This window comes from Sciurus carolinensis, chromosome 7 (assembly GCF_902686445.1).
Source record: "Sciurus carolinensis chromosome 7, mSciCar1.2, whole genome shotgun sequence".
NCBI lineage: Eukaryota > Metazoa > Chordata > Mammalia > Rodentia > Sciuridae > Sciurus > Sciurus carolinensis.
The window spans coordinates 108,958,953-108,977,557 of NC_062219.1; the positions used below are offsets into that span (position 1 = coordinate 108,958,953).

Consider the following 18,605-nt stretch of genomic DNA (forward strand, 5'->3'; position numbering starts at 1 on the left):
CCGTTCCCCCCCAGCACCTTTAAAACAGGAGAAGATTGCAGAATCAGTTGAGAGTTGAGAGTAACTCCTTAGGAACTTTGTTTGACTGGGCATTTAATAAACAAGGAAATGGAGTCCAGAGAGGTTAGACTCAAACAACAGGCTAGTTGTTTGTGCAGGACAGATGGGACAAGATGGTACATCTGACTCTTGGAGCCTTTCCTTTCCAATGTCATTGGACTGCCAAAAAAAGTAGAGTGAGACCAAACCCAACTTGTAAGTTTACCTTGTGGCAGGGTTTGAATCTGAACCTTACTTTTCAATTCCAATGGTTTTCCTCATACACATCCCACCACCACTCAAATTTTAGCACCCCATTTCCATCAGAAGGGTAGGTGGTCTTTTGGATGATAGGCAACCACCCTGTATATGCTGGTCATCATCTGAGGCTGGTTCCTGCATCTCTTGTTTAGTATTTGGTGTGTGTTGATACAGGCTGGAACATTTTGGTGTTTCCTCTTTGGAGGGCAAAATGCAGCTCATAGAACTTGTCCCAGAGCCAAATTTGACCCGAGGATTGCAGTTTTCTGACTGTGGTATAACTTTCTTTTCTTTAAATCCTAAATGAAATTCCAGCCCAGTTTTGGTAATCCCATTCAGGTGTTACTTTTCCCCTAAAAGAATAAAGGTGTATGCCTATATTTCTAAAAAGTGGTTTGGCCTTTTCCATTTCATCTTGAAAATGCTTATGCCATTTGAACCAGCAATTCTATTTTATGAATCTATCATAAAGGTAAAACAGAAATACTGCCCCCCAAAAATGCCAGTTCAAAAATTTTAAACTTTTAAGTCAGTGTTATATACAATATACATTGGAAATAACCAAAGGACCAATTTGAGGCAAACAACTAAGTAAATTATGGACGATCCACATAATAGTATATTGTGTTGACACTGAAGATTTAATGAAGTTTTTGTTTTCACCCATGTCATAGGAATGTTATATTAGGTTAAGAAACAAAAAACCCCACCAAGCTACATTCTTTATATAATACAATACCAGTTCTCTTAAAACTTTAAAGATTGAAAGGAAACATGCCAAAATGACCATTTTTTTTCCCCTCAGGGTGGTAGATTTATGTGGTGAATTTTTCTTCTTTATTAGTTTTCTGCACTTTCCCTAAGTTTTCCATAATAAGCACATGCTGCTTTTATGATAAAAATTTAGAGAAAGTTAAAAAATCCACACACACACACAACTCCTTTTGCCTCCCTTGCTGACTGGTGTCAATGATCAAATCCAAGTGAAAATCAGACTGAGGCCAGTGTCCTACCTGGTTTAGGGCCTATGCTGACTTGAATAAGACTCTCAGCTGGCTGGAGAAAGCTTCAGTTCTCCTCTCGCAAAACGAAACAAAAAACAAAAACAAAAACTTTTCATTTGCACATAATTGCAAACTCAAGGAAAGTTGTAAGACTAGTAAAAAGAATACCTGCATACCTGTGCCCATTGGTCTTTTTTTAATTTATATTTTACACTTTGCTCTTTCTTTTTCAGTTGCTTTTTCTCTCTATAAAACCATAGGTAGAAAAAAGTGTGTAGATTTTTATACAATAAAATATGTATTATAGAATTATTTATTATTTAATATAATGAAATATAACATATAGAATATACATATATGTACATATATGCACATATAATTTTTTGGAATCACTTCATGGTCCTTTACCCCTCAGTACTTCAGTGTGTATTTCCTAACAATAAGGATATTCTCTTGAAAAAGCATAACATAGTTTTTAACTACAATAATTTAACATGGGTCCAATCTAGGATTAGAAAGTGCATGAAATTGTCCTGTAAGTAGCCAGTCAGAATATTTGTTCTGCTCCTGATTTTTACCTCATTAACAAAGCAAATGTGAACATCCTGTTAGATTATGTAAATATTTAGAATTGTCCTCTCATTATTCATTTTATTAAAGAAGCAAATCCCTTCCTTTAGTGGTTGCGTTTATAGAGTAGGTTACGAGCAACTACATTTATAAACTCTCTTTTGCAGTGTAGTTTTCAACATTCTTGAGAACACAGCAAGTTGTAGAAGTAAAAGTTGGGCCAGCAGCAGAAAGTAATTTAATAGGGTGACCGTAGACATTCTTATGGCCACTGTAACCTTGTAAACTATTATGCCTGTGCCCTTAAAACAATACCCTATTTTGTAAAAAGAATAGAAATGCCAAGTTAAACAAAACCCAATGATACCCTCTCCGAAAGCAGTATTTCAGCAATATACCTTTCAAACTTAATCACAGTAGTCACATTCAGGTGTGACTATCTTTCTACAGCTTCACCTTTCCCCCAGGTTTTTGTGTTAGGGTGTTTATGTTTAAGGTGTTTTTCTAAGGAGGGTCTTTTCTTTCTAAATTGCTAGTCTCAAAGGTACAACCAGGTAAAATCGTATTACAAAGAGAGGTTCTGTTTGGTACAAGTCATTACTGGTACCTGGAGGGAAACCAGGCCTTGTTGATCTGATTGCACTGTGTTCTGGCCAGCAGATTATCCTGTATAATAATATCTCTTCCTGGTTCTTGTTCACTTCACACTGAATTGCTCATGAGGATGAGGGTGGAGATAAAATTTCGGAGCCCTGGTTGCTATCAGAGGTCCTATGAGGCCTCACTTACCTGTGCACGTTAAACAGAACAGTCAGGGCTGGGGTTGTGGTTCAGTGGTAGAGCGATTGCCTAGCATGTGTGAGGCAATGGGTTTGATCCTCAGCACCACATAAAATAAATAAGTAAAGGTATAGAAAATGCCCAGTTAGAAAAAAATACAACACAGTACAATCAAGTGCTTCTGATTGCCAAGTAGACCCTCAGTGTTCAGCAACAAAGCCATGAATGACCATCACTCTCTCCAACAAGGACGTCTATCATTACTCAGTTTTACTCATCCCTCTCTGTCTACCATGGACTTAGGGTTTTTTAAAGTTGGAGTCCACAAAACTGCAACCCTACTTTCTTGGAGTCCAAATGTTGGAAACATAAGATGAGGGGTATATGACCAGGAGGATGGAAGAATGAGGGTGCTGTAATATTTTCTATGTTCCCTTCCTTTCTGAAACCAGAGTGATTTTGTTTGGTAGTTTGGGACTGAACAGTGGTTTCTTGTAATATATCTATTTTAGCAACAAGAATTGCAAATCCCTTCAGAATTTTTCTATACTGAAATCTACTTAAGAGCTTATTACTGGGTTCCAGGGTCATCAAGAACTAAGTTGGTCCTTAGTGCTCAAATTGTCACACTCTTGTCATTTTTTTTTTTTTGAAATGTATTTCTTTTTGTAGTATAATTTCAACATAATAGGTAAGTGTAGGTGGTAGTCCAAAAAATTCTGTTTAATTCAAAATTAAGATTAATATAGGGTCCCATTAATTGGGAGGTTACATGGAAAACAATATTTTTCATTTATTTTGTTGCAGAAAGCAAAACAGCAAAGAATAAAACTTAATTTCCTCACAACTGGTTGTGCATTGCCCCGACTAAGTCTCAAATCATCTCAAAACAGTCACTGTGTTCACTTCCTTATTATTAGAGAAGAGACCAAACTGTAGTCCAGTTGAGAATGGGGTGACTGAGAACAGGGGCCAACTGCTGTCCCCTCATTGTTGCTTCCGATTTGTGCCATATGATTTGCTTCTCCTTCCTGTCAGTCTCTCCTCTTTCCCTTCCTTCCTTCTTTCTTCCTGCCTCCTTGCCTCTTCATTTGCTAAAATGTATGATGTTGGGTTCCCAGAAAGCTGTTCCCTAAAGATGTTGAGGGGAAGTCTGAAAAACAGTTCCCTGACAGGACTTAAGGAGGAAGCTCTGGAAAGCATTTAAAGGGAGCAAAGCATCAGCCATCCCTGTCTTCCATCATGTTTCCTTTTTCTTTTAGACTTCAGGCTGTGAAGAAAAATGAGAAGAAAAGGGTGAGAGGCGAAGGAATTGGATTTATCTAGTTTCCACTGTGTTTAGTTCCTGATGAGCCCGTTCTTCAGTGCCCTGCCTTAGGGAGCTAGTAAGCATTGATGGGGAACAGTGATCCCACCCATGTAGTTACTTAGGCTACATGACAGATGGAGATGCCATCTTGTGTAAGTGGACAGGAGCAGGGATTGTGAGAGCAACTGGGGCACTTTCTCAAGCAGGCTGTTAAACTGCAGCAGCAAAGGGGCAGGGTCTCATTCTGTGTAACTAGATTCTGAGATGCTATTAATTCTTTAACTTTTACCATTTGCCATTCTAGCTAGTTGTGGCTATGTAGATTTTCTCATTTACATAGCTTATAAATCTTAGAGAGCAGACATTGGGTCATACTCTGTGTCCCCTATGCCTATAACCTGTTGTTTAGGGTTCAAGGAAGGGTGGTCTAGTGCTGAGCCGGCTCCTAGGGGAGCCACTAGTCACATGAGCTATTTAATTTAACACTGAACAGAAAACTCAACCCTCAGTTGAATCAACCACATCTTGAATGCCCAGTAGACACACATGGCTAGTAGTTACCATACTAGATGGGACAGCCACAGAGTCTTTTATCATCATAGAAGTTCTGTTGGGTGGCACTGGTTTAGGGCACCTATTATCTCCTTAATGTACTCATTCTTTTCAAGGTTGGATTGTTTTGAAGCCATTGAACTATTGATTTTTTTTTTTTTCGGTGACTTACAATGATATTTGGTGTTAGGGATTTAAACAAAGATCTTAAGGTGGGTTTTTATACTAATTTTTCATAGATACCCAAAGGAATTATTTTTCAGAGTTAAGGAGGCTTCCATGCCACCAGCTCTCTTTAAACTATGCAATAAACAAACTAGGAAAAGATCGCTGATATTCCCCATCTGATTTGCCTCTGTCACAGTGAATACTGACCCACAGACACTGGAAAGCAGAGTGATGCAAAGGGCGAGAACCACAGATTCAGAGGTCAAGGCACTTTGTAACTGTTCAGGTGCTTGTGTTTAACTGGTATGGAAGGCAGTAGAACCTGTGAGTGACCTTAAGCTGAGAATACTTGTGGGAGTCCTGCAGCTGGGTCCGGGTTGGGAGAGATGGAGACATTGGAGGTAAGGATTTGGAGGAGGAAAGCAGCATCATAGACTAGTGATCCTATCAGTACACCTGAGCTCTAAAATTCTAGATTTGCTATTTCCTAGTCAGGTACTTTTAGTTCAGATCTTTTACTTCTCTGGACCTCTGTTTATAAGATTAGAAAATTAGAAAAAAAGGCATTACAACATGCAGATAAAAGCAAAGACTCTAGAGTCCAGTTACCCTCCACCTATTGACTCTGTGACCCAGGGCAAGTGACTTAGCTGCTCTGCATTCACTTTCCTCATGTATCATGTGGGGACAGCACAAGTACACAGGCTGTGGTGAGGATTAAGTCAGGATATGTGTGCCCGGTGCTTAGCACGTTGCTGGCCATAGGTGCTGGCAACAGTGAAGGTGAGGTCAGATGATGGAGATGACCCAGACAGTACGTCAGCATCCTTCGCTCATGTCATCTTTATCTTCATCCTATCTTCATCCTCTCTGGTAACCTCTGGGTCTGTTTTCTGATTCACAGAAATAATGACCACAAGCAAGGCAGAAACTTTAAAATAATAAGCAGCTGTTCTTATTGTCAATGCTGCTACCTTACAAGGGCTTATTAGAAATGTGGCTTTTCCTTCATGAGTTTAAACTTAATGAGTTTACTGTTATACCCTCTCAAGTGGACAGAGAACTCCTTAGATAATCCAAGAGATTCCTTTCTTACCCTTGGATGTGAATCTATCCTCCCCACGGTAATGTTTTCTCTAACCCACCTTCAGCAGGGATCAGCAAGCTAAGAGATATTTTAGGCTTTGAGATTTATACAGTCTGTGTTGAAACTATTCAGCTCTGTTTTTGTAGCATGAAAAGAGCCAGAGACAGCATGTGAATGATGGGGCTGTGCTCCAGTAAAACTTGATTTGCAAGAGCAGGTGGCTTATCCTGCAGGCCATAGTTTGCCAGCATGTGATATACACCGAAGATCTGTGGTCTCTTAGCAGCTTTTACTCTCCTACCTTCTGGTGGCTTGCACAGCTCTGAAAATCAGTCTGATTCTTCTTGGAGCCTGTCTCATCTTTGCCTTTCATGGTGACTGTTTTCCCAGTCAGCTGAAGAGACAAGTAACAAAGCAGAACTATCAGAGTGGTTCTGATGTGTGACAGCTAGGAGGACATACCTATTATCCTAAAATCCCTCCTTCTCCTCCTGTAGATACCAGCTTTTACCCAGAGAGCTCAATCCTATGTGTCCGTCCACCCACAGTGTACCTTTCATGGATCTGTACTACTGGGTCTCTTTGCCAGACCATAGAGGAGGGCAGGATGGCTTGGGTTCCGATCTTGCCTCCTATCTTGTATCTACCTGTTCAGGGAACTGATGTTTTTTGAATGGAGAGCAGGACCAAGAGGACTAGTGAACAAATGCATAGAGCATTGGAGTCCAGCTCCTCCCTTTCCCTCCTTAAAGAGAAATGGAGAGATTAATCGAGTCCAATGGACTATTTGAACTCAGTACTCATATAGTGCTGCTTAAAAGCTGGGAGGAAGGAAGGAATGCAGGATGTGTGCACACAGAAAGGACATCTGCAATGCAGTTCTTTAAAAAATATGAGAAGGTTGAGCAGAGGCATGGGCTCATTTCTCAGAGGTTGGTTTGCAGTACTGAGGAGCAGCTGTAGGCAGCAAAAATCACATTTGACTGAGAGAGCTGAGGTCCAAATCTATCCTGCTACTAAAAGACTGGGTGATCCTGGCCAAGGCATGCTCTGTCTTTGGAGATCAGCTTTCTCAAATGAGGAGACTTGAACCCATCACAGGAGGGTGGTCAACGTGACAGTTTACTTTTGCCTTTATTGAGTATGCCTGTTGTCACACTGATATCTGTCAGGTTAAATGCTGGCCTCGTGGATTTTGCAAGGTGTTGAATGTAGCCTGGGGAGCAGCATGCTGCTAGTCAGAAGGAAGAGGCCAGGTTTAATTACAAGTGGGTGCCAAAGAAAGACTGTGTGCTCATAGCAGGGTAAAAGAAGTTTCCTCTAATTTATCAAAAAGTGAAGGCAGGGTAGTAAACATGTCTACTCAAATGGTGACACATGGTTGGGGAGGACCATGAGAAAGTGCAATAACTGTGTGCTTTTAGGGAGATTGTGACACGTTTTTACTGGTAGAGATTGAACAGTTATTATAGACCTAATGTTTTGAGTCTTTAAGCCTCTACAAGTGTGTCACTAGACATCATAATAGTCCAACCTGCACCTGGAATTACAAAGGAATTGAGATGCCTTTTCGGAGGATTTCAACCATTCCTAAATTTTTATGCAGAGGGAGACTTTGGTCTCATGTGGTCCAGCTGTCCCAGCCACAGATGGAATCCTGAGAACGGCTTTGCACTGGTCACATGTGGTGGTGGTGGTGGTTGTGGGGGCAATGTGTCCTGACATTTACTTCCTCCCAGTCCTGCTATGTATTACTTACTAATTAATAGGTTTAGGCTTGGGCTATACTGAAACCCTCTTCACTTCAATATCTTCTTTTCATGCTAATTAGGGTCAACATAAGTCTCCCTAGTAAAGCGGTTCTCAAATTACATGTTTTCTTCAGAATAGTGCATCTTTGTAACTCATTGGGACTTTGTGCTTAAATTCTACAAGATAATCTAAAAGTGATCCTTGAGTATAGAGAAAACTGCCACTCATATAAGGGTAGAAAGCTGCTATTACAGAAATAATTTACTTCACTTCCAGAAAGATGATATCTGCTGGGCATGGTGGTGCACATCTGTGATCCCAGTGGCTCAGAAGACTGAGACAGGAGGATGGCCAGCCTCAACAACTTAGTGAGACCCTTAGCAACTTAGTGAGACCCTGTTTTAAAAATTAAAAAAAAAAGGGATATAGCTCAGTGGTAAAGTGCCCTGGGTTATATCTCCAGTACCAAAACAAACAAATAAAAAACCAGAAAAACCATGTCCAAGTACTTGTCCACAGAGTACATCTTTAGCCAAGACAACCGTGAATTTCTTCAGGGAAAAATGCTGTAAGAGATATTAAGTTAGAGAATGATTATCTTTGTTTTTGTTACATGTCTTTCCATCTTTGATCTGCTTTTTGTTACATCTGTTTGACAGTTATTATTATCTGTATTTTGAACTACTTTCCTAAAAAAAAAATGAATTGGTCAATCATTAGATTATGAATTAGTTGTTCTTTGGGCAAAGCAGGGGAACATAATACGTATGAAGCAAACAGTTCCTGTGTACATTGTGCTGTCCTGCTCTGAGGTGATGGGGAGGATGTTTGGGATAAATTTGTAACCAGGTTCACCTCCGAGGAATCCTAAGGTCAAGGAAGAACTGGGAAATTTTACAAGAAGATTTATTATTAAACCACTTGTGATGTTTTCATTTAATTTTATGTGTTTGAACACCAAGTTCAAGGTGCATTGTCTTAGGACCAGTGGTTAGTAGGCTTTAGTAACATGAAGAGTGTTTGTTTTTGTTTTATTTTTGGAAAATGTACAAGTTGGAGAGCAGTGGGGGGGGGGGGGGAGAGAGAGAGAGAGAGAGAGAGAGAGAGAGAGAGAGAGAGAGGGAGAGGGAATGAACGAACCATGAGAGAATAAACGAACCATGAGAGAGAGAATGAACCATGGTTACAAGAGACTCACTGAGTCTAATCTCCACATTTTACACAAGATGAAGCAGAGGCACAGGGAAGAGGGGTGATTTGCTCAGGATCCTATGGATTGCAGGGATAGGAAGGAATCAAGGCCTGGTTCTTCTGATTCCTGAAACAGTGCTTTTTATATTTTACCTGTTTCCTTTCTGGTCAAAGGACTGCTAAGTACAGAGGCTATTGCTATTTGAAAATAATTACTCAAGTTATTTGAATGAGAAAATGGAGAGGTTGTTTGTCTGTGAGGGTGCTGAAGGTTTAGGTTGGAGGAGCAAAAGTCCCTGTGGCCTTTACGAGGGGTCATGAGGAGAGGAGATGGAAGTTGTGTCTCGGAGGAGCACCCGACCTGGTTTCTCCCTGGAGTGCCTTGCTGAGAACCATGATGGTCCATAGAGAATGCGGAGGAGGCGGTGGCACGTGTCCGCCTTTGCTAAGCATCGTCACTGAATGATTTCAGGCTGTGGAAGGAGAAAGAGCAGTGACCATGAAACAGATGAGTACGTCTTGGCTGAGGTGAAAAGAAATGATAGAAATTTGTTAAATTCTTGCGATGTGCACATCACCTTCCCACTTTTCCACTTTTTCCGCTTCATTTCTCCTTGCCTTGCACCCTGTTAGCCTATCCCCCAGGGGCTGGAGCAGCTCCTAGCTGCTCCTGACATTCTCTGACTTTAACTCAACTTTCCTTGAAAATGTCCTGGTCCAGGACAAATCTATGAGAGACTTTCTTTAGAGGAACTTTATTGTCTATGTGTTGATTTGTAGGGAGGGAGAGAAATAATAATTCATACTTATCAAATGTTTATTGTGTGTCAGGCACTATTTTACGGAATTTATATTTATCTTCCCATTTAATTAATAGAACAGTTTTATGATGTGAGGCTCATGACCGTTTTACACATCAGGAACAGAAAGATTGAGTAGCTTGACTAAGGTTGCACCACACAGCCGAGGTGAGCCTGGGCAGGCACTTAGGCATTTGGCTTTGGATCTGAGCTGGTAATTAGTGTGTTGCACTGCTTCTCACTCCTGTCCCTCCCTCCTTTGGAGAAGGTGTTGGGGTGTGTGGACACACAATTGGAACCTAGACCAATGCAAGTGTATTATTGCAATGTGCATTTCCTTTATTTCTACTTGTCGCCCTTTCTATAACTCCATGGTGGGGAATGGGAGCTAGTAGGGAAACATATTGAAAGTATTTATATTAGTGGGTATGGTGGTGCACACCTCTAATCGAATGGCTCAGCAAGCTGAAGCAGGAGGATCACAAGTTCAAGGTCAGCCTCAGCAACTTCGTAAGACTCTAAGCATCTTAGTGACACCCTATCTCAAAGTGAAAAATAAAAAAAATGGCTGGGGATCTAGCTCAGAGGTTAATTGTCCTAGAGAGATGGGATTGATGATTCTAGTCCCCGGAGGTAGCATGGTGTGATGAAAAAAGACAGATGAGTCAGATTGAGGTGGCTATGGAGTGTTAGTGCTAACCAGGTAACTGTGCCAGGCCACTAAACCTGTCCTCAGTTTGCTCATCTGCAGTGTGGATATGACTCCTTTCTCAGGGTTGCTCATAAAGATTGAATAAGATTGTATGCAATGTTGGTAAAACTGCTAGCCTGGCTTCCCTTCTGTCCCTAACAAGAAGGACATTGGAATGAACCATAGTGGAGCATTTAGAGAGGTGAGGTCAGGACAGAGAGGCCCAAGATTTTCAACCCAAGTAGAAATGCAGTAAGGGTCAAATTTAACGGGACATACAGGCCAGGAGAAATGGCCGCAGAGAAAGATCCTCATTGGAAATGCCATCAAGTCTGATTGTCCTCTAGTATAAAAGAAACTGGAAAAGAAAAAGTATTACCGGGGTAGTCTGATTTTGATCCCTCAGGGTGGGAGGAAGGACCTTTGCTCACACTGCATGCACCTGCTGGGATGATGGTGGAGAAGAAGACACTCCACCAACAGGTGAAAATGGAAACCCACCCAGGAGATGTGTGGAGTTGGGCAATACTGGGTGCAGGAGGGAAGCAAAGGGAAGGTCCTTGTGGGGCTTGGTTTTGGTGACCTGTATCATAAAGTCCTTAATTCAATGTCTCTTTAATGTCTCCTTCCATTGTAAAATCCTTCAGTGATACAGATCCTGAAATAGAATTCACAACCAAAGCCCTTTCATATGTCAGGGTTGAAACTCAAAAGAGTAAGCACAGACCAGCTGGCTCGTTGGTCCAACCTTTTATTTGCATGACTTTCATGCCCCAAACAGTATGTAAAACTGTTCTTAGAGGAACAATACTTCTTAAGAACCAGGACTTAATTTGCTTAGTGCACTTATTTTAAAAGTTCAGACATTGTTATTGAATTGAGCTATGTTTTATGTCTTGAGTTTTTGGTGATAATATTTGTTATTTCTTCCATTCTATTTACAACTCACTGCTCAAGCAAAGCAAAACATAACATCACCCCCACCTTATATAGCAAGCAAGGAGAAATAGTTTTTTCAGTAACAGCTTCTTTCTCAGTTCTAGGTCTTTATGAATCCCAAGAACAGGATTAGAAAAAGTTTCCTATCTTTCCCAAGTGCAGTTTCTCCTTTAGGATTGGTTTATTGTGGGAGAACTGACCTTATTGGGAGTTGTTAAGAAAATGTATCTCTTAGATCTGCAGCTCTGCAGCCACCTTCCTCTTTTCCAGGCTGAGCAGTAAGATCCAGTCCAGCTGTGCAGCTGATTTGCCATGCAGAACAACTGTGGGAGTAGAATTGTGTTTGTTTCTTGTATAAACATTTCCCAGGGTTTGCAGTGGTTAGGTGACAGGTGTTAAGCAACTGGAACCTAGGCCCTGCATATATTTGAACAATATAAATAAAGTCTCGAGCCAGGTTTTAGGAAGGACTTGAGGAAACATTTCATGTGAATTATTAAAACCACCATATGCAGTGTTCAGAAATGAAGGTATTAGGAACTGAATACTAAATTAGTACCTTCAATTAGTACTTCAATTTTTTTTAAAGTGAGGTTAGGATGTTTGCTACTACCCACATGAGACTACTAAAATATATTTTATAATATTTTATATATTTTAGCCTTATAAGAAGGGTTTCTGCTACTGTTCACGTTTTCACTGTCTACTTTAATGAAAACTTATATCATGCTTACTGAGTGCCATGTCCTGTTGTCAGTAATTTATAAATATTAATTTAATTTTAATAATCTTGTGGAAGGCCACGTTGTCCTCATTTTACAAATGGGGAAAATGAGTTACAGAGTAACTTGCCCAAGGTCTCTTAGCAAGGAAGTAAGAGTGCCAGGTTTTAAATTCAAGTTTCAGTCTGACTCCCTTGATCGTAAGAATTTGGATTTTCCATCAATTACTTGATGCTAGACTTTTCTAATTTATTTATTTATTTATTTTTTGTGCCAGGGATCAAACTACTCAGGGCCTCACCCAAGCACTCTACCACTGAGCTACATCTCCACCCTGCTGTGGTTTTTTTAAAACCATGTTCAAATCAAGAAAAATTTTATTTCCCTTAGCAAAACCCAGTTTGCCCAGCTTGTTCTGAAATAAACCACTTAGAAAATCGTCATCCACAAAGAGCTTCCCTCTGTAGAAGCTGCTCTGATTTTCTACTTTTTCATAAATTGCTTGGTGGAAAAATTTGTAAGCTGAAAGGTTTTAAAAAGTGAAGCCTGCTTGCAGTAGTCAGAGGTGATGGAGTCGTGCTGATCGGAACTCACATCACTGTAGCTTGGTGGTTTTCTCAGCACCAGACAGCAGCAGCAATAAGCAGCAGCAGCCCCAGCCCTTCCTCCTCTGCCAGAGACTCCTTGACTAAAAATTCCAGACAGTCATCCTGTCTGTCAGCCCACATTTCCTATGGGAAGTAGACTTGAAGTGTAAACACCAGGAAGTTGGGCAAAGGGAGCAGATCATTTTGTCTCAGAGGCTGCAGTGTGTTGGCCCTCCTGCCGCAAGGCTGCTGCCCACTGCAGTCATTTTACAGGGTGGGGATGGCTAGGCTGCTTTCCACCCCAGACCCCCCACCCCATTGCCTTTTCCATGTTCGCTTCCAGCCGTTCCATTTCCAGCAGACAGCACCCTCCTGTTTAAACTCCTGGGGAGTTTGGGAATTCTAAGGCACACAGAACTACTGCAACAGAAAGGCCTCAAAAGCATTATCTCCTGTGCAGAGTAGCCAGAGATGTGGCCTGTGCCCTTGGGAGTTAGAGGTAGCTATCCTTCCAGGGCCACCCACCCCTGACTACCTTCCTCTAGGCTTTAGGAGAAAGATGTTTTTACTTTTTAACTGCATATTTCCTATTTTATTCTATAGCTTATCTAAAGAGTTTTTGAATTTAAAACTGTTTCACTGAAAAACAAATCAGCATTTCTCCCACATAGTGCTCAGATACTAATAGAAAAAAACAAATCCCTAAAAATGTGTGTCCTTGAATCAACCTGGTCAGGTATTATATAAGCATATTTTGCAGAGGAGGAAGAATTTCTGGAATTGCGTCGATCGTTCTTCACAAGTTGTTTGTGGCTAATGTAGCGGATGTATAGAACTCAGTGTGTTGGGTTGGTGATGATTCACCAAATTTTAATAGATAGGTGGGTTCAAGTTTGCAAGTTAAAAAAATAATAACTCTTACTATGCTTCATCAAATCTGTGACACAGTTGATTGTGAGACATATTATTATATACATCTCTAATGGGTGGGGGCTATTGAACAGAGCTCTGAAAGTTAAAATATGCATTCAGTTGTACTAGCATTAATGAAATATGGCTGTATTGTGGCCACAGTCATGCCTCTTTTCCGTGTTGTCTGACAACACAACTCTAAGTTCAGTGTTCTGTTCTGTTTTTCCCTACTTGGCCTGTGCAACATTATTGGTCTCCAAGACATGATACATTCTCTGCTCTCCTCCTGTGTCACTGGCTGTTCCTTCCCTTTCTCCTTGGCTGGTTCCTCCTCATCTTCCTGACTTCTAAACAGTGAAGCCCCAGGGCTTCATGCTTGCACCTCTTTCCCACCTATAAACTCCCTCCCTTGGTAATCCATGGCTTTAAATACCACCTGTCCGCTGGTAATTCCCAGGTGCATCTATCCAGCCTGGACCTTGTACCTGAACTTAAAATGGAAATATTCTTCTGTCTGGTTGACAGATCCAGATGTCTGTCAAGCTTCTGCTTAAGATGGATAAAACTGAATTCCATACCATACCTGTATATCCATTGCCCATCATGGAAAGTGCTCCTCCATTCTCCCCTGTGTGCCATCTGAAACCTTAGTCATCCTTGATTCTTCTCTTTCTTTCTGACCCCATATTTGGTGCATTTAAATTTTATCACTTCCACTTTCAACATATATGCAGAAGTTGACTACTTTCTACTACTTGCACAGCCTCCACTTGGGCCCAAATCTTTCTCACTCCCTCCTGCATCGATGCTGTGCCCTTTACCTGGTTGCTCCATCTCTGTCTGCACCTCTCCAGTTTATTCTTGACACATAGCAAGAATGATAGTGTTCAAGGGTTCAGTCAGATTGTGTCATGTTTCTCTTAAATCGCCAGTGACTTTTTTGGATGCAGAGTAACAGCCAAAAGGCCTCATGTGATCTGCCCTCCTTTCCAGTTTTCTCTTATTCTGTGACTCCCACCACTCCCTCCCCCTCACGCCCTTGCTGCAGTCAACCAGCCCTTCTTGCACATGCCCACACCTTTCCTTCTCTGCTTCTACTTGTACCTGCCAACTTCCACCCTGCCTTTGCATATTCTGTTCCCTCTGCCTGAAACTCCCTGCCCCAGATATCAGCATAGCTTACTCCATTGAGTCTTGACTCACATGTCCCTCTGTGAGGCCACTTCTCCACATGACACCCTGCCCTCTTCCCCTACTTAATTTTCCTCATTAGCACCCCTCACTAACATACTCTGTATTTTATTATTTTTGGTGGGGACTGGGGTTGAACTCAGGGGCACTCAATCTCTGAGCCACATCCCCAGACCTTTTTGTATTTTATTTAGAGACAGGGTCTCTCTGAGTTGCTTAGTGCCTCACTTTTGCTGAGGCTGACTTTGCACATAAGAATCTACTGCCTCAGCCTCCCAAGCTGCTGGAATTTCAGATGTGTGCCACTGCACCTGACCACATTCTGTATTTTATTGTTTATTCTTTCCACATTCTCCCGTAGAATATGGTCTACACAGAAAAGGAACACACACACACACACACACGCACACACACACATATACATGTATGTATATATGAATTGCTTTGCATTCATTCATTGCTGTCTCCCCAGTGCCTAGAACAGGGTCTGGCACAAAGTATAGGTACTCAATAATTTTTTTTTTTTTTTTTTGTGGTGCTGGGGATCGAACCCAGGGCCTTGTGCTTGTGAGGCAAGCACTCTACCAACTGAGCTATCTCCCCAGCCCTCAATAAATTTTTGTTGAATAAATCAATCAATAGTTTTAGATAATTGGGACAACTTCAAAGAACAGACTTACACAGAATAAGAAGGAAACAGAAGGAAACATTTTTTTATTTTTTTTCCCCCTGTGGAATGAGATAAAAGATTATTAGTTTTCCTTAGAGCATTAGGGATATCTATTCTTTCCATTTGGAAAATTCTCTACTGTTTTGATAGTTTGTCATTGAAAAACCTTCTATTAACATTAAGAGATCTTTACACAGTTTTTTTATTTTGTAGCTCCTAAGATTCATCTGAGCTTATAATTACTGTCTATTGAAACTTCAGTAAGATAGTGATTAATTCAGAAATCATTTTCAGATTTTTTTAAAAAAATGTGAACTGTTTGTTCAACATTTGTGCCTCAACTAGGGAGGGCATATTTTTAACCTGGGGCCTACCAAGTTCCCAGTGTTGATGAAGCAGTTTCTTTGTAATAAATACACTGGGGTTGTCCCTATTGACATGCCACTCCTTAACCCTCTGTGATGTACTGTTTCTATGAAACACATGTACACACGGGCTGGTTGCTTTTAGGAGCACTTACTTTGTTATTAGGGCAGGCAGACACGGCCTAGACAGCTAACTTCAGCAGAAAGTGCTGCAATGGGACTCTCTGCAAGGCCTTTCCACTCTGAGCTCTGGCCTCCAAAGTGGGTATGGTAGGCCACCCTCAGTTGGAAGAGGGCACTGTCTGAGGGGGAGGTTCTTGTGCTAGAACTGGGTTCCAGGAAGCCCAGGTTCCATTCACATTTCTTCATTTATTCAAAGGTATTGGTTGTATTTCCTAATATAGGCTAGGCTCCAGTGGATGCTGGGGATAATGGTATTCAAAGCGGATGTGAGACTTGGGGAGAAGATGGTTAGAAGGGCATCTCTGAAGACAGGACCATGGTAGAGATTAGGGTGTGAATCCAGGAATGCTGAAGCCAGGCTTTCACTTCAGTCTCTGAACCTGACATGTGTTGATCTGTACATACATTGTATGTCTTGTGTCCATTCTTGCCCCTGTATCTGCAGTTTGCAAGCCATAGACATGGCACATGCCTATCATGAGCACATCCTTCAAGGAAGGATGGGGTGGTGTTGGAAGGGAAGTCATCTTGGGCTCATGTGTACTGTTTTCCACATGTAGCTCTCAGGAGACTGTTGTGTGTGTGTGTTGAGAAACCAGCATGGGGTAACTGTGGAGTCATCTGTCCTGGGAGGACGTTGTATGTTAATTGCCTCCATGGGAATCTTCTCATTATATTACTTTGCCTCTTTTTCTAGAAGAATAATGAGAACTGACATCACCTTTAATGAGTATGAGAGATACAGTGGGAATGCTTAAATCCTTTTAAGTGATGGCTTTGCTACCATCAAAAAGTTTATAACCATGTTTAGCCCTTGGATGCATCCATTCTGTGTGACACTGGATTACAGGCCATGAAATCTAGGGTGCTGTGATAACAGACAGCCTTTGTCTCCTCTGGCTCCGTAATCACTGTCCTTCATACCTCTTCCAAAGAAAGCCGTAGTATGATTCTTACTGAAGACACTCATTTCAGATATTTATCTCCAAAAGGGAAAGGACTTCAACACCTCTTCTAATTATAAAGATCAATTCAGGTTTTTATAAAAAGAGAAGGAAGCGTTTTTGCATACTAGAGCTGACATTGAGCTTTTAAAAAGTGATCCTTGAATTAGCATTGTCACCCAGATTATGTCTAATTCAAGGTTTTAGAATGCATTGGAAAATGCCATTTCTTTTGTTATAACCATTTATCACCTTGTGCCTCTATTCTTGCGCTCTCTTGCTGTGGATCAGGTCGAGTGTCAGCCTGATTCTGTTGTGATTCCCTGCATGCAGTAGAGGTGGTGGCAGCAGCACTTTTCTATCCACACTGGAGTTCTGTGGATGAATTTAGTGATGGTGCCCCTCCTGGCACATACTAGTGAGGGTCCATGAAGCACGGAAGCCAGAAACCTGTTGCTGGGCTTTGTTGGTGAGCACCTATGATCCTGATGCTAAGAACCATCTCTATGCAGAACTCCTCCCATCTTTTAGATGCATCCTCCCAGTGATTCTCTTCTATGCAGAAATAGAGGGGGCAAAAGAAGGAGAGCCATAGTATTAACCCTGACAGGCATTTTTAATACCCAATCACATAATCTTATCCATACTGCCAGACAAGAGGTAGTAATTCCACTTTGCTTACATGGACACTGAAATCTTAGAGGTTATCATTTGTCCAAGGTCACCCAACTAACAAGTTATGGAGTTGGAGTTTGAAATTGAATCTTGTAATGGCCAAATTCATGATCTTTCCACTACAGTTCTCGTCCTTTCCCCAGGAGCCAAGGCCACCTACCTCCTCAGTTTCTGGCAAGTACCACCTCAGTTTATAGGGCTTGACTTCTTTGATGACTTCTTCAGAAATTTCACCCAGAGCTCTAGGGCCTGGCACCATGGAGAAAAGCAATGCTAGGCTGCATACCCCTATCTATCAGCCCTTCTGTGGGTGGAGGGTTTTGTTACTTTTCAGTGTAAGAAAATGGAGGCTAAGCATTCATTCAGTTAAACAGTTTAGACCAATTCAGCACGCAGTGACTGTCTCTAGTCTTAATGAAAACTCTTGGGAACTCTGATGGGACAGATGACCAGAGCACCTGCCAGAGAGGTGGTCTCCATTTCACTTCCTGTGACTTCACATATAAATTAATAATTGTGGTGGGAACTTTCATTGTCATGTGTGTGTGTGTTTAACAAAATACTTCTCTAAATGTTTATGATATTTGACAGTCTGGCTATGGTCTTCACATTACTAATTGCAGGGGTTGGTTAACTGTAGCTTGTGGGTCATATCCATCTGTTTACATGTTCTTATAAATCAAAATGTGTTAGAACCCAACCATACACATTTGCATGCATGATCTTTCATGCTCCATGCTAGAATAGGGTGGCTGCTTTCATGCTACAGCAGGGTGGAGAAGACATGACAGAGTGCAGGGTTCTTGAAGCCTCAAATATTTGCTATTGTCATTGCAGAAAAAATTTTCTGAACCTCTCCCCACCCCTTTTTTAGGGTATCACTATTTTAGTGAAAAGGAAAGAATTTGTTAGCCCCAGAGAAAACAGCCCTAAGTCTGTTTGGTCAATAATAATAAACCAGGAGGAAGCATAGACACTACGGCCAGCCTAGAGCATGTTCATGCCTAAATCAGATGACCGGGCTAAGGGAAAACTTAATTTCTGTGAGTACTATGCTTCTCCACTGCATCACTTCCATTAATGACAACAGAAGCATCTCTAAGCAACTGACTGACCTTGTACTAGTCACCAACCTCTACGTGGTATTTTTTACTGATAAGATAAATCACTTAAAAGTTTGTGTTTATAAAGCATATAAACACACACATACATC

At 41.2% G+C, this 18,605-nt stretch overlaps 1 protein-coding gene across 1 annotated transcript in view; it reads left to right on the plus strand.

Moving 5' to 3' along the window:
* The window catches only part of Tnfrsf21 (TNF receptor superfamily member 21), a 66,156-nt gene that overhangs the window by 23,962 nt on the left and 23,589 nt on the right, over positions 1–18,605 (plus strand). The window lies entirely within an intron of this gene.